The sequence below is a fragment of the Rhamphochromis sp. 'chilingali' genome (assembly GCF_963969265.1).
Source record: "Rhamphochromis sp. 'chilingali' genome assembly, chromosome: 2".
NCBI classification, from domain to species: Eukaryota; Metazoa; Chordata; class Actinopteri; order Cichliformes; family Cichlidae; genus Rhamphochromis; species Rhamphochromis sp. 'chilingali'.
Window position 1 is genome coordinate 21,342,157 of NC_137930.1, and position 11,238 is coordinate 21,353,394.

General features: G+C 42.7%; 1 protein-coding gene across 1 annotated transcript in view; it reads right to left on the minus strand.

The window, feature by feature from the left end:
- Nucleotides 1–10,661, minus strand: part of nacc2 (NACC family member 2) — a 32,347-nt gene extending 21,686 nt beyond the window's left edge. The window contains exon 1 of the mRNA XM_080875826.1: nucleotides 10,113–10,661. The gene's annotated coding sequence lies outside the window, so the exon portion shown is untranslated. The remainder of the gene's footprint in view (nucleotides 1–10,112) is intronic.
- Nucleotides 10,662–11,238: the final 577 nt, after the last annotated feature.

Genomic DNA, 11,238 nt, shown 5'->3' on the forward strand with positions numbered 1-11,238 from the left:
GCAACATCCCCAAAAACACGAAGAGGAGAGTCCTGGCCCCTAGCCCTGCCAGTGTAGCAGAAATGATGAGGATGATGCAGCAGCAGCCGTTCTTCTCTGCGTGAGTCGCTTAATGTTGTTCGAGTGTAATTTACGTTGAGTAGGCTAACCACGTTATTACATTAATGCATGTAAGGTGAACTAGCAAACATCATCATAGCTACATGCGGCTGTCTTCTTGTTTGATGGCAGATACTCCCTTCACCCTGGCCAAAAAGGCTAAAATGACCAAAGAAAAAGTGGGAAACAGCTAAACATGAGAAGTTTTTGGATAAAGTTTGTGTTTTTTCCATTGTTTAAGCACTGCTTCCAGCCAAGAGTGATACCATATATGCCCCATAGCTGCAGAAAAGGCTAACATTGTTATCTTTTTACAAAAACCAGCTGAACATGAGAGGTTTTTGGACCAATTTTGAGTTCTCCATTCTTTAAGCACCGGTTTGAGCACCGTTTGAGCACCGGCACCGTTTCAAAAGTACCGATTTGGCACCGGTATCGGATAAAACCTAAACGATACCCATCCCTAATTAGGAGTTAGTGTGTACCCAATAAAGTGGCCGGTGAGGGTACATCACTTGCAGATGTTATTTTTTGGTGTCTGTTCATATTCAATCTGTAGGCGTTTATCTTGTTTTTAACAGTAATTCAGATAAAAGTCAACATCTCACTGACTAAATAAATAAAAAAACCACATATATTATTATCATCTTTGTCTCCAAATATTCTTAGTCAGCAAAGCCAAATGGTTTAAAAAAGGAGTTGTATTTGTTGTTTTAGTTCAAGGAACTCCTTTTGGTTCTACTGACTACGATCCTTTTTTTGGCCTTCAGGGCAGTAGCAGATACAAATACAGTGTTTGAACTGATGCAACAGAATCAATGAATCTTTGATCCAAGCATTGCTGAACACCAAGATCATCTGAAGATAAATGAGAAGCAATGTGGACATATTTAGGGTCTGCTATTGACATTACAACTCGCTATCCAGACTCTAATTTAAGGGTTGAGGACCAGTTCCAGATTTCAAATATGAACTTGTCTGCAAGGGTCTAAATAAATGTTCTTTTCAGAGGTTATAGCAGGCTGGTTTTTAACTTGCTGGAAACAAGCGACATACTGCATAAGACAATTTCAGTGAAAAGGTTCTGCACATATTAAGAAAAAAAAACTGTGGATAACAGCTGCGTCAAGGGTGTCAATCAAACAGGGGCATGCAAAGTGAGAGAAATTTAAAACACACGCGATCAGGTCTCTGGAAGGCTCTTCACACCTTTAAGTGTAAAAGCGGTTGTTTTTAAAAAAACGAAAAAACCTCCTACCTAGTAAAACCACCACTTTTTTAAAACAATTTCATAAAAAATTGTAATCTACGAGGGATCTTCGATAGCAGAAAAAAAGAAAAAAGTTCCCAGCAAACCAGCGAGTCACAGAGTGACAGGAAGAGAGTGACACAAAGGTAGACAGAGGGTTGGAGAAAAAAAACAAAAAAAACAACAACAACAAAAAACCCCAAAACACAGCTTCTTGATCACACTGCTCTGCTGTGTCTGAGCTGACTGACTACAGTGGCACATGTGTGACATCAGAGAAGCCCAACATGGCTGCCAGAGGAGCCCAGTGCAATGCAAAAATGAGGACGCATCTTTCAGCATCAGTGCCCCACTGTCTACACACAGGAGTATACAAACTCACACATGCACACGCAAACACACCCACGCAGACGAAGGCATACAGAGAAAGCAGTCCCTGCAACGACTGAGTGCCCCAAGTACATTTTTCAATTAGAGCAGACCGAATGATAACTTTAAAAAAAAAACAACAACAACAAGAAAACCAAAAAACAAACAAGAGGCAAAAATAAATATATAAAGCAGCAGGGGACTGAAATGCATTTGATAACAGAATCAGGAAAGCCAAGCACAGGCCACAGGTCATGCCAAAAAAAAAAGTGTATCACAAAAGATGGTTTGGTCTAGCAGCAGCAGCACACGTTTATTTTGAGATCTTATACGCAACCCCCTCCCCATCCACCCTTTCCCCAACCAAACATCTCTCTCTCTCTCACACACACACACACACACACACACACACACACACACACACACACACACACACACACACACACACACACACACACACACACACACACACACACTTTCCTGTGACCTAAGAACCTTCCAGTGAGCACCATACCAAGCCTAGCACACATGTGCTCAAATAGCATGTAACCTTGGGTAACCTCATCGCACTAGTAAAGCACTGAAGTGGGCTGTGGCTGATCCTACGCTTGTTTATCTCTGTCTCAGGCAAGAAATGAGTAAAGAACGTTGAAATAACCATCTCGCATCATGAAAATCCCCTGGAGTTTACATAATGTGTGTAGAAGCATAGGTGTTGGCCACGCAGATATAGGAAATGCGCTTACATCATGTAAGGTTTCCAGGAACCGATCAGTTTGATCTGCCTTTTGATGCATGGGTCCTTTGCCATGCTGTTATATAATTCCTCGAGACAGCGTTAAGAAAAAGAAAAATCATATCTGGAATTTTTTTCTTCAAAATACTTTTCTCTGTCTGCCCAGTTATTCACAATGTTAATGGACATGAGGCTTGTTAATGAGTAGAGAGTGTTTCTCCTCCTTAGATCAGCCTTTCTCAAACTTCACAATCCTGCAGCCCAGTTAGAAATCTCAATAAACCCACCAGACTAGTTGCGTTTTAGCAGTTTTAGTTTGATCTTTAACTGGCTTGCTTGTCGAGAGCGATTCTTCGTTAGCATCTTTCCTCTCCCCTTATTATAGCCCCCATTTTTAGCTCTTTCCCTGTCAATGCTCACAAAATACACACACACACACACACACACACACACACACACTTGTAGATCACACAAGAGCAATGACGGATAATGTGTAACAAAAACCCCAGGCCTTTGTTTTATTAGTTCTGAAAGTAACAACTGTATCAGTTATATTTGATTGTAACTTTTATCTTAAACCGTTTTATCCATTTGCAGCAAATGATGTCTTGCAGCCAACCTGCAGCAGCTTTAAGAGAGCACGCTGTGAGAACCAATGGGCTTAGAGCATTTGCTTTTTGCTGAGGTTTAGATAACAATCAGTGAAACCACTCTGGTAGGTCGAGGCTATACATGCCAGAGTCTTGCTTGGCAAGGCCAAAGATGAGGAAATAGTCACCTTGACTCAATGAACATTTGAAAAAAAAAAAAAGTCAAGCTCTTATATATATCTCAGCTAATGTGCTGGATGATGGTCCCATGTTTTGTATGAACGGAAAACAAGCTAAACATGATGATGATTGGCCTTTACGGATGCAAAGGGATGGCCTTTTCTTTTGGACTTTTAAAATGAAGCCGGCTATTTCTAACACTCCGTTTCCCAACACTGGCTAATCGTTACAGTCATTGTAAGCACAAGCCAAGAGGAATTCCTAGAGTTGACACAATCTTCCCCTCACCTTCAACCAGTCCCAGCAGATGCCTGCCCCTCCCTAAGCCTGGTTCTGCTGGAGGTTTCTTCCTGTTAAAAGGGAGTTTTTCCTTCCTACTGTCTCCCAGTGCTTGCTCAAAGGGGGTAATTTGATTATTAGGGTTTTCTCTGTACTACTGCAGCATCTTTACTTTACAATATTAAGCACCTTGAGGTGACTGCTTTTTCGATTTGGTGCTATATAAATACAACTGAACTGAATTGAGCTGAAACCCTAAAAAAAAAAAAAGTCAAGAAATAAAAGTGGGTTTCTACATCTTGCCCAATGTCGTGAAATCATCAGGTAAGTCAAGTTGTGATTTAGCAGTAATTGCTTGCACATGTTATCTTTGGAAAAGGGAGGGAGTGAGGGTGGGCTGTGTTGTGAAAACGACCCGCCTCGGATTGCTGTCTTTTTCCACTGGCCCCTCCCAGGATTCGGTCCCGACTGTTAAGACATGAAGAGCACATGCAGGACAGGTCATCACTACAGAGGAGGGGGGTGCTTTCCCCCTCGCTTATTACCTTGCGCTCTAATTAGCAAGCTTTGTTTACAGGCAGGAGTCTTGAGAGAGGCTTGAAGTTTGCAGCAATTTAATTATGCGCAGCACACAGTGAAAGAGCATGGAAAATTGTGTGTGTGTGTGCAGGGTGGGGGGCTGCGAGGATAAATGCCATCCACGGTGCTCTCTCGCTGGCTCTCCCTCTCTCAGTCTGGTCTACTCCTGTGCGAGTGTGTGATTCTGTTGGGTTTATGCATGCGACTGTGCGCGCGCACGTCACCCTCTGAATTACAGGTTCAACTTTCACAGCAAGTCTAATGTACCCTCAGTGGGAGTCTGAGAATCTGACAAAATTGCTCTAATCCTTTTCAATCCTTTTTTTTGCTACTGTCTCCGTCTCCAGTTATAATGAAGCACTTTCAAAGAGAATTTAGGGTCGGAGGTTTTCGGGGTGGTGGTGGTGGGGTGGCTCAAAAAAAAGTTTGAGATACTGTAAGCGAAAACATACAAGTGGTCTCGCCACACAAGCCTCCCTACAAGGCTACGCAGCTTTAATGAATTTTGAACGGCCCAGCGCCACAAGTGAAGTGAAAAAGTGCATCCACTATGAAGTACCATCAAGGAAAAAAAATCAGATTCTCCATCCTATTTGAGAATGTGATCCCATGACCGTTTCAGAAACACATCCTCGTCATACTTCTTGGTACTCCGTAATTCTCTGCCATGGCTACGTGCTTCTATTCATGCTGAAAATACTTGGAACAATCAAATGTGCACATGCTCCCTTTCGGGTTTTTTTTTTCTCTACTCAAGAACAAATGCACACACACACATGCACAGTCTCTCTCTGTCACACACACACACAGACACACACATATACACAACACAAGCACGACATTCATGCCATGTGATCTTGCTAGGCATTATGCCAACGGCCAAACATGTCACTTACAAGAAATCTCTGAGACACAGAGAGGGAGAGAGGGAGAAATTGTGCACATTTGTCAGTTTGTGAGAGCTCCTTGTCAAGTGTAAGTACAGTGCATACACAGGGAGCAGGAGATTTAGCTGCTACAGTTATCTGCAAGTGTAGTGCGGTGTGGGGGCAGTCGATTCTGAGAAAAAACCAGACACGTGATCTCTGAGATCTAATGTGGAATTGTTCTAAGGAACATGCCATGTTTACTGTTCATTGTCTAAATTCTTGGAAGGCTTCCTGAAAAGCAGTTAGTGAGCCAGAGCAGCCCAAATCACTAACATTTCAAGATTCCTAATGGCTTTCGCTGATCCTCTCTCCCTCTCATTTGGTCCCGCATTATTTCGCCCTGTGCGAACATGCATGTTGTGTAATTTCACAGGAAATGACAATAGGTGTGGAAAAATGTTCTCAGCTGCATTATTACTTCTGTGTGCACTTTGAGAATAACAAAATAAATTTAGTACAGTAATAGAGCACAAAAGAAAAACAAAAGAAAGAAAAACGCCACACATACCTCCAGAAGATATATATTATCCGTCAATCTGTTTTCCTCGAGAGAGGCAGGAAGGTTGCCAAACCTACTGGTGTTTTCCAAGAAAAAAACTTGGCCTCATTACATATGAAATGAGCAGGAGATTCGAGGAACTGCCCAACCCTGTTTAGTGGGTTTGGCAAATACCTTTTGTGCTGCAAACGTGTGGCACTCTAATAGTTGAGCTGTAAAACAGCAGCGGTGAAGCAAGACAAGAAATGTGAACCTTCTTGTGCCCACTTTAGCATGAAGTCTAAAGGTCTTCACATGCACTGGGAGCGAACATAACGAGAAAAACAACTTAAGCAAACGCCTTTTGTAGCTAACAGCAAACACACCGTAATGTATGAAACTCCCAACTTCACTCTCTCCCCGATGAGGAAGTATGCGGACAAAGCCTGGTCACTGGGGCCAACAAATTTGCTTAGCATTTACCTGCTTTTCGTGAACTCAGAATGTATACTTCTAGTGTTTATTTGTGTCATTCGAGTCTGCGCTGACTGTGACGGCACGTTTTACTCTCACTATCTGCGCTAGTTGCGCACATTACATAAACCCTGGCTCCATCGCCTTGCTGCCATTCTGTTTAATCCCTAAAAGAGAACATAACCCGCTTTCTTTTTAGCAAAAATAAGTTGTCACATACACATGTGTTTACATACCCACAAGCTATGAAGAAGAAAAAAAAAAATCCTGTCCCTCGTGCTTCTTTCCTTTAAATTAGGAGTGCCTGTGAATGAGCCGTGTTGTTTTCCAGCCGGTCGTGATGTCAAAACGGGCTAGGCTGTTACACGTCTTTGATGGAAGTTTCACATCTTATGGTGTCATCTGATCCAGAGTGGCAATACAATCAGTGCATTTGGCGGATCGCACCGGCGTGTCTGAACAAAGTTCACACTACGTATACACGTAGCTTTACAAATCATACATGCCCTGCCTGTATTTTTAGAATTTCCACGTCTTTCCCCAATTCCTGTTTTTACAGGCTTACTTTTATTATTTGCTTTGACTTAATCACCCATGCTGCTTTTGACAGCTGTATCAGGGCAGAGCTAAAAACCAGAGGGATGGCACACTGAATGAGCGAGTTACCATGTGGCAGTTGCCTCTGCAGAAGTCAGCGAATGCTAAGTTTCCTCTACTGTATTTAAATTGTTTAGCCGTACAGCACATTTTATGCCGTCATCCTAGCTGAGGTATAATTTGCATTTGGAGTGTGCAACGTTAATTGAGGCTTTACATTTGAAAGCAGGAGCCTGCTAAGGTCCGCCAGCATCAAGGGTGAAATCTTAAGTCAGACAATGAGGAAGGGGTGCAGTCTAACATAAGATGCATCTAACTACTAACAATTTACAGGCGATTCCTTTCCTGAGCAAGTATGGATAAAACTTACCAAACAGATAGGGAATCTGAACAAAAACCAAAAAAGGGGGGGATTAACCGGCCCCTAAATAGACCACTGCTTTCCCTTACTGAATCAGTGTGAGGGACTGCTTATTTTAAAGCACTTACTATTAGCATAAGGACATTATTTTCCTCACTTACCCTCTACATGCACATCTAGTTGGCAAGAAACACCAAAGTCAATTTTACAGTGTTAGCAGTACTGGGTTAGGGAGGAAGGAGTCATTTTACTCCAGTATTCTTTAGAAACACCACAAAAAGGAGAAACTACATGGCAAAAATATTTGCATGTTCCCCAGAAAGATCCAAATACACGCATGAATGTTAAAGTCTGAGCACAAACAAGCTTACCTCCACATTTAATTCATGTCACCATGTGCTGGTGTATGTAGATAAATTCAGCTAAAGGAAAAATGTATATGTGACCACCCGATGCGTATCTTTCCCAGAATTCCTGAACGCTTACTAGAAATGCCATGTCTTCACAGTTACTCTTAACTGTTTAAACCTCAGTTCCATGAACAGCAGCCTACATGCCTGAACATACCAGTAGGAGCAGGTTTTTTTCGTCCATCAGGGTTTAACTCGAACAAGTAGCATGTGTGTTACCAAGAAAGCACAGAAGTAACCTATGAGAATACAATGTATGACTGTTGGTATCGCATACCATCAGCAATGACTCATGCTTGTCTCAGGAAAGGAAAATCATAGACACATAAACACACTCCCCACACAAGTTTACACGCATATACAGAGGAAAGTGCACCAAGCATGAGGGTGAACACGCGCACACGCACACAGTAAATGAAGCCGCACTAGAGATGGTTGCTGATTTTTCATGTAGTCGACAGTGCCCTTGTTTAGTTTTTCTTTATTAAAGCCAGGGTACAAATCTGCAGTTAAGATGATCTTTAAAGCCAGCCAGCGTGCTACTGTAAATTACATTTGGGATTAACCCTACTTAAATATTTGCTGTGTAAGAAATAACAGGGGAAATCACCTCCAGGTGGCTTTCTACGACTGCTTTACACACTGATCAAGTGATGAAGTTAACGCCACCCCCAAATCTCTTGCAAATCTACAGAAGAATTTACTGGGAACGTCTACTTTGCTGCAGAGGACCTTTTAATTTAAAGGTCTGACAAGCGATGAGGAAAAAGTCTCACCGTTTCCCCTCTCCTTCGGCCTTTTCTCTGCCAGCGTGTCCACATCAGTTTTATTTATTGAATCTCTCTCGCTGTCTCCTTGACACTCCCTACCCGCACAGCCCCCGGCCCCCTTGTGGAATGCTGTATAGAGAGAGGCCTATGGAGGAAGGGCATCCCGGGACACAGCTAGAGCACACACAGAGGCACACACACATACATACACTAACCCACTCACTGACACACGCAAATACATACACACTCTCTCTCTCTCACACACACACACACGCATGCACACATACACACACACACAGACAAATACAGCTGTTGAGAGCCATCAGAACCCTTTGGCAGATGCCCAAATCAAAGACCACTGGTGTCGGAGGGCCTCCGTTCACAGAGAAATAGAGAACGGGGGGGGGGGGGGGAGACTCCCATTTTCCATGTATGTTATCTTAAAGGCTGGACATAAAAACTTGTCAGCGTGAGCTAACATTACTGTGAACCGATTTCCTCGTAATGAAGGGAGGGTATGATGAACTGCCCTCATAAAAATCTGTCTCTGTGTTGTCTTAGGGCAACCAGGTACACCTATGGATGCATAATGATTTAAAAGGGCAGCTTAAAATTAGTGCAATGCACCTTCACACCTTCTTATATCCACAGGTTATATATTTATATATACACAGAAACAGATGGGTGTTAAAACATAAAGTTACACTGCAGTTTGAAAGGGTTCATTCACCTAATAACCCCACCTGAGTGTCACCTGTTGAGGACATGGAAGCTTAATATGAAGTAGGCTGCATTGCTTAACTTGTTGCCACGTTACCATAAAAGTACGATAAAATGTATCTAAGATTTTTTAAAAGAAGAAAAAAAGCATTTTGTCTTCTTAAGAAACAAACAATTGACTCACCAGTGGACTAGACAATAATAATTACAGCGACAGAGAGAAAGCGTGTGTACTGGGGGAGGAAAAGTGACAGGAAATGAAGAAAACTACCACAAGCTACATGCTGGGTAGCCACACACTGCACCCATGTACACAAGGAGAAGAGAGAGAAGAGGGGGGTGGTGTTGTTTTGTATGTATAGCCAGATGGCTCCTGCTGGGGGTTCAAGTAAGGTAAATGGAACCACGGCTGACAGATTTGATTCAACAGCATGCACAAATAACATATAAACATATATTTTTTTTCAATCCATATATGCCAAACATAAACTTCAGAGCCCCCTCATCCCCACCTTTTTTTAACAGCCATGTACTTTTCTAAGCTAGCCAGTCAGCCAAAGAGGCCAAGTGTTAACCAGACTGTACCCGAAAAATAAACCCCCAAAAAGAAAACCTTGAAACAACAGTCATGAAAATGTAAGCTGATATCCTATAGATTTTTTCTTTAGCGACTACAACCAATAAAATCATATCTGCAACACCAGTACCTCGATCCGTCCTGTGATTCACAAATCTATAGCATTACAATAGATGCACTATGGGTGGAGATTTATCTTTTTTCCTTTTTTTTTTTTACCTCATCGTGACGCAAGACCGATAATAGCTTGCCACTTTCACCACTCAGTACAGTTGAAACTAATGACAACACCAGTTCCTGTGGTTAAAAGCAATGGCCAAAATTATCATTAGACTGCAAATTTTGGGTGGGTTTTTTTGGGGGGAGGGAGGGGGGGGGGTGTAGAAGAGGTTAGGGTGAAAAACTACAACTACTATCAACCTGATTAAATTCCTTCAGAGGCGCGTGGTACGGTTACACATTTTCCGACTGAAGTTTAAGGCGCTAACTTAGTTTTAGGTGGCCGAAATAACTGAAATTCCGACTGGCAAAAATAAATAGATAAAATATTTTTTAAATGTAGCTATGAAGAGAGAGGGGGAAACGAGGGAGTACTGCATGGTAAAACCTATGCGTCATACGAATCAGGCTCAGTAAATATAAAGCCAAGAGAAAGAGAGAGAGAGAGAGAGACACACACACACACAGAAAGGGGGGGGGGGGGGTGTATATTTACCCGATGCGTCGTTATTCCATAAAATCAGCTGGCCCAGATGTGGCAGGCTTTTTCTTCTTATAGCCTATAAAGTTTGGAAGGCGTTTGTTTTTTGTTTTGTTTTTAAAAAGAAGAAGAAGAAGAAGCAGGCCCCGGTTCCTTTCGTCCGCTGGCTCACTCTTTCACTTTATCTCCGGCCGCTCGTTCCCCATCTCTATCCCACTCTCTCTTTCTCTGCCCGCTTCTGTCCCTTTGCAGGAAGTAAACGCAGCTCACATGAACAGTATACGGACTGCATTCAGCCTGACATCATGCAGCACTCGGCAAATAGTTCTTTTTAAAGACACAGACATTTTTGGACCCGCCAGGTTACTGTAGGTACTCTGTCCTACTGTAGTCTACGCGGCAAACGGGCAGTCGGCAGCAGCGGTCGGTCATATCGTGCGCCTTTACGGACACATGAACTCGCTGCACTCTGCGGGCTTTAAAGGTGTAGACTGCTGCGGAACACTTTTTAACGAGATCACCGGACAGGTTCGCGCGCCTCCACCCCGCCACTAACGTGTTCCTGAAAAGACAACACACTTGGGAGCACATTTGGGGGGCTATAAGTAGGGCAGGGGAGGGTTGCACGGCTCAGTGAGACCCCATTCGGTGTCGTCTACATGTGTGGTTACTTCACGTGTCATTATGCGATGACAGTCCGGGCTACATGATGCGCATGTGTGCCGTTCTGCTAAATTATAAGCGCCAACTGCTGGCGGTGTGACCTCAAGTCAACTTTTCTTTACTGCAGGCCTGTATCACAGTGTCACAGCACGATAAATCACTGCAGGAGCCTCCAGTCTACCACATGAAATCGCCATATTCGTTTATTTAGATTTTTTTCACAATGTTATACTATATTTACCTTGTTGATTTGAGTTATTTTATGATCGTCCAATCACATTTTTACTTTTCACTTGTAAATTTACACACTGCAATAGCAATTAAAATCAGTGATTTTACCGGGCATTTTAGTGATTTTAACTGTAGTTTATACATACACACATATATCAGGGATGTCAAACATAAGGCACAGGGGCTAGAACTGGCCTGGCACAGACTACAATCCGGCCCACTAGACTTCTTTAGAAAATGCAAAGGA